We start from the raw sequence: 6,000 nt of genomic DNA, 5'->3' as shown, positions 1-6,000 counted from the left end.
AGCTTACTCCATAGGGTAAGCGGAGTTTACTCCGTAGCTTGCTGAGAGTACATTTGTGAACCCAACCCAGAAGTAATTTATGATATATATTATCTACATTTGATGTTCCAACAAAAATTATTGGGATACACTATCAGGTTCAAATTAAAACACTCTTTTTAATTCATTCGAGCTTAGGGTAACTAGGGGTTTTATTAGCATCTTCAGGAATCTACAAATATACTCAGTGAATTAAAAAGAGTTTTCTAATTCGAACCTGACTGTGTATCCCAATAATTTTTGTTTGTCTCAATCTTACAGTAAATAATTTTTCTCTACTCTATTTGATGTTCTGTAAATTATCTCATATCCCCAACTACTTTACCTTTTCAAGCACACGTATGGTCCGTATACACACATTTGGAAACCGAAAGTTACCAGAGTGGTTACTCTGGTGACAGATATCGAACCGAATTGTCAGGAATTCTACAAATACGGACAGCCTACTTATTAGAGAGTTGAAGTGCACACAGAACGTTAGCCTGAACGTAAACGTTAACGTGAGAAATAACGTCAGATATAACGTTTACGTGTTGTAATGAAATTTGAGTTGAAGTGCTGTCATCATGAAACGTCAGACGTTAAACATAACCTATCAATTTGATTTTGCTTTCGTTTCGCGTGAACTCTCTTTTATCTAATATTGAGCTCCGACAGCTGAAATAACATTTGGAATATTGATGTTCTAATGATTTATATGCCTAATAAAGAGAATTTTTAGCTTGGAAGTATTTTATTATCAATGAAATGTTCAAGTGTTAGAGACATCAGAATTGCACTGTAGTTTCAGCTATTTCCTTATGTACTGAATGTAATCTGATAACACAGTAATTTAACTTAATCCTTTTGATAACTTTCAAATCATTGCTGATTTCCTATAATTTTCGTTCATTATGAGAAAATACACAGGAAATGTAAACAATGACAGTTTGAGGTTATCGAGAATTGCATTTAACAATCAAAATTCGGCCATTCGCAAGTCATCGGTGCTACTCGTTCAACGTTCGGTTAACGTACGTCGATGTTTAAGGTATACGTGGGAGACCGCTAGTTTACGTAGGCCGTAAAGCTGACGCTAACGTTAACGTTAAAAACGGACGAATGAGCATGCGTAGATGTCAATTATAACGTTAACGTTTACGTTCATGGCTGCACTTCAAGTCTCTACTAACCAGAAGAAACCAAAGTGTATACAGGGTCTTTCACGAGGAACCTCACCCATATTTATACGGGAAACTACTGAACGTATTTTCATGAAATTCAGCACTTATAAGTATTTCACGATGCTGATGAAATCTAAAATATTTTCAAGGCATGAGCACCTCCGGTTTTTCCGGAAATGACGTCAACTTCCGTTTTTCAAATTAGAACACCATTTTATTATTGCAGAAATAGATTCCTTAGAAAATTTCAAGTTATTTTGATGTAACATTCTGTTCTTTGATGCTTCTGGAGTGAAAGGATCAGCCAGCCGGAGCTGTTGCCCAGGGGACGCCCGAATGTGCATTAACACATTCTACGAGGAGGCTCCATAACATCCCATTCAGACGCAGATATAACTTCCAAAAAGCCAACTGGACCAAATTCCAGAAACTGTTGGATTGCGCAGTAGATACACTTGCGCCTATGCCGAGCTCCTATGATATCTTTGTGGATACCGTAAAAAAATGTTCACGACTCTCCATACCCAGAGGCTGCAACACCAATTATATCCAAGGCCTAACAAGAGCGTCGAAAGACCAGTTACAAAACTACTTAACTCTTTTCGAAGCCGACCCCCTGGGAGAAGATACTTTAGAGGCGGGCAAACAACTGATCACCTCTATTTCCGAGGCCAAGACGGAGAACTGGATCAAACTGATGAAGGAGCTTGATATGAGCGTAAGTAGCCACAAAGCGTGGAGACTGTTAAAGCGCTTAAACAACGACCCAACTCAGTCAAGAGCCCATACCAACGTAACCGCAGATCAAATAGCCGCTCAGCTCGTGCAAAATGGCAAACCAGACCAAAAGCCCAACAGGAAAACAACCAATATCAAACGAATAGAAGGCGACGAAACGACCGAACTCTCCACCCCCTTCACAATGGAAGAGCTGAACTCCGCCATAAATAAATGTAAACCACGGAAGGCCGCGGGACCGGACGATGTCCTGACTGAGCAGGTCAAGCATTTCGGGCCGAAAGCAAAACAGTGGCTGTTAGACATGTTCAATGCCTGCTTACAACAGTGCAAGCTTCCTAACATCTGGCGAAAAGCCAAGATCATAGCTATCCTCAAGCCGGGCAAAGAAGCTAATAGCCCAAAGAACTACCGCCCGATCTCGCTGCTATGCCACACGTATAAAATCTTTGAAAGACTCATATACAACCGACTTTCTCCGGCCGTGGAACCAACCCTTATACCTGAACAGGCTGGATTTCGCCCCGAAAAAAGCTGTACGGCACAAGTGCTCAACCTAACCCAGAACATTGAGGATGGTTTCCAAAGAGGATACATAACGGGTGCCATTTTCGTCGACCTCACGGCGGCATATGACACCATCAACCTCCGACTCCTGATGCAGAAGATATACCACACAACGAAAGATATGAACCTTACAAACATTATCAGGAACATGCTTCAAAACCGGAGGTTCCTGGTGGAGTTCCAGGGAAAGCGGAGTAGGTGGAGGAACCAGAGAAACGGCCTGCCACAGGGAAGCGTGCTGGCACCACTACTCTTCAACATATATACCAACGACCAACCCCTCCCTGAAGGAACAAAGAGCTATATATATGCAGACGATAGGGCAACCACAGCACAAGGGAAAACATTCGAAGAGGTGGAACAACGATTGAGCGCGGCCCTAGTGGAGCTGGATACGTACTATAGAGATAACCAGCTGAAGCCAAATCCGACAAAAACGCAGGTATGCGCCTTTCATCTTAAGAACAAACACGCCGGTAGAAAACTACAGATCGAATGGAAGGGAGTACCATTGGAGCACTGCCCTAACCCTAAATACCTAGGCGTAACACTGGACAGAGCCTTAACATTCAAGCGCCACTGCCTCAACACCAAACTCAAAGTTTGCGGAAGAAACAATATAGTCCGCAAGCTGACAAGCTCTAATTGGGGAGCCCAACCCAGAGTTCTCAAAACCTCAGCACTCGCCCTCTGTTACTCCGCCGGCGAGTACGCATGCCCGGTTTGGTATAGCTCAGCGCACGCAAAACAAGTTGATGTCGCCCTCAACGAGACAAACAGAATCATCACCGGATGCTTGAAGCCAACACCCCTGAACAAGATCCACCACCTAGCTGGCATCGCTCCCCCTGCCATCCGTAGGGAAGCAGCTGCACTCAAAGAACGATTCAAAGCAGCAGAATCTGAACGCCACCCCCTACACAGTGTCCAACCGGCCCCTCAGCGACTAAAATCAAGGCGAAGCTTCCTGAGATCGACAGAAGATCACGAGGAACCTAAAACCAGAGTAGACCTTTGGGGGAAGACCTCAAACCAACATTGGATGAAGCCGAGTGAAGAACTGGCACCGGGAGGCAGTGAAAACTGGGAGATCTGGAAGGCGCTAAACAGACTGCGGACGGACACGGCGAGATCGAGAGATACCCTAAATAAGTGGGGCTACCCTGTGGACTCCAGACTGTGCGATTGTGGAGAACTGCAAACCACGCAACATATGTACACTTGCCCACTGTGCCCTGCTAGATGTACCATAGAGGACCTTGTGGCAGCGAAGCCGAACGCAATTGACGTCGCCCGATTCTGGGCAAAAAATGTTTAGCCCTACTATACTTTATTACTGTACTTATTATATGACTATGCTTATTATGTTACAATACTTATTATATATGATGCTTCTGACACGAATAAATAATGTAACATTTTTCAGTTTTGGTTGGAAAATTCTCTCTGAGCGGGAAAATTCGAAAAAAAAATCGAAAATAGAGCTCCGCTGAAACAAGAATAACTTCGAGATTTTTGGATGGAAAATTTTCATTTTTGGGATTTTTCAAGATGTAAGATTGATGTATCCACTTTAAAAATCGAAATCGCGATTCCTGATACAGGGGGTGAAAAAATCGCTTTCAAAGTTAGGTTATGACAAAATCGTGAAAAATCAATTTTTTCAAATTAGAACCCTATTTTTTTTATGGCAGATATTGAATCTACGTTAAAAAATAATGTGAGTATATGCATCACACCCTTGCCATAAAGTGGATATTTTCTGAGTTATTCACAAAAAACTGTTTTTCGTCTTGAATTTTCAGCTATTTCTTCTCCATTCACGCCAAAAAGATGAAATTTTCAGGAACTGTTATTTGAACCATGCTGTAGATTTTTCACCCCTTCCTGAAACCGACTTCAAGTTACTATTAGGAGTACCATGGCAAACTCTCGCAGTTATAACTAGAGAAGATGCTCAAAGTTTTGACCGTTAATTTCTAGACATTTATTTATACGTCTCAGGAATGCTTCGTGCGTTGCTCTTCTTATTTCATCGGGAGGAAGAGATCTGCAAAAGTGTTTAAAAACCAAATTGAGTTTCAAAACTATGAATCTAAAAATCTAAACAAACCTGAACGCATTTCTGACTCGTTCTATGCAGTCCTCTTTATCAGTCAGGGGAGTTGAGTAGACAATATTTTGTATCCTACCCCAAACATAATAGTCTAAAGGAGTTAAATCGGGAGAACGTGGTGGCCAAAGATGTGGACCATTAATGAATATATTGACGGCATGCCGTCAATATATTCATTAATATTTAATTCTCAGACATTAATTCCACCACTCAATGTGGACCATTGTTCGCCAACCATCGATCTTCAAATAGCCTGTAGAGGATATTTGACACATTGAGTGAATTGTGTGTAGGCGCGCCATCTTGTTGATACCATAAGTCATTATGGTTCTGTACTAGCGGCTCAATTATTTGAGTCAATATGTCAGAATATCTCCTAAGGGAGAACATTCTTTAAATAATGCAAACATGTGTAGTGTTCTATCTTACCAGTTAAAGTCCCATCATAAATGTGAACATCGAGAATTGTATTATTTTTGATGGCGCAAAAAACATTGAAACTCCAGGTCTCTTGAAAGTTCCATTGTCTGAAGTGGTGGTTGTTCTCTTCATCCCAATAATGACTGTTATGCCTATTGAAAGAACCATTCTTTGTGAATTTAGATTCATCTGTCCAAATTATACAGTCCAAAAAGTTTTCATTCTCTTGAAATCGAATCATCATAGCTTCGCAAAACTCTGTTCTCCTGACGAAATCAGTTTCTTTCAAATGCTGTACCCTATTGAATTTATATGGGTGCATTTTATGTTTTTTTAATATTCTCCAAACACTCGATTGAGGTAATCCCAGATCAATCTCGGCATCTTTGAGAGAATTTTGAGGATTCACACGAAAATATGCAAGAACTGTAATTTCGTTGTTCTCATCTTCTACTACACTTTTTTCTCTGTGTATAGTTTTCTTAACGAAAGATCCGACATTTCTCAAGTTTGTCATGGTTCTGTTAATGGTATCTCTCGTTGGTCTGGGTCGGTCAGGAAACCTCTCAATGAACAGTCGAATCGTTCTATCTACAACTTAATTACATTCTCCATGAAGTAGAATGAGATTTAAATAATCTTCATTGGTAAAATTAGGCATAGTGATCGATTTTATAACTTAATACGAATTATCACCAAATTAATAGTAAACACAAAATGCTACTGAATAAAGAGGAATTTGGCAGATGTAATTGATGATATCTATCATTAAAAAAAAAAGAATGTAAAACATGGTTAGTTTTTGCATATGGTTCATAAGGAATTATTTATTTATCACTGGAGAGAAAACCGATGGCCGATTAGTTGAAATAAAGAGGATTCCGATACAAATTCGAATCAAAATTCGCCATCTATTTAGGAACAACCTGTAACTTTTTTCTCTTGCATATAAGGGTA

Source organism: Coccinella septempunctata, chromosome X, assembly GCF_907165205.1.
Source record: "Coccinella septempunctata chromosome X, icCocSept1.1, whole genome shotgun sequence".
Lineage (NCBI taxonomy): Eukaryota > Metazoa > Arthropoda > Insecta > Coleoptera > Coccinellidae > Coccinella > Coccinella septempunctata.
The sequence above is the reverse complement of the archived record's forward strand: the minus strand, read 5'-3'. Positions refer to the sequence as shown.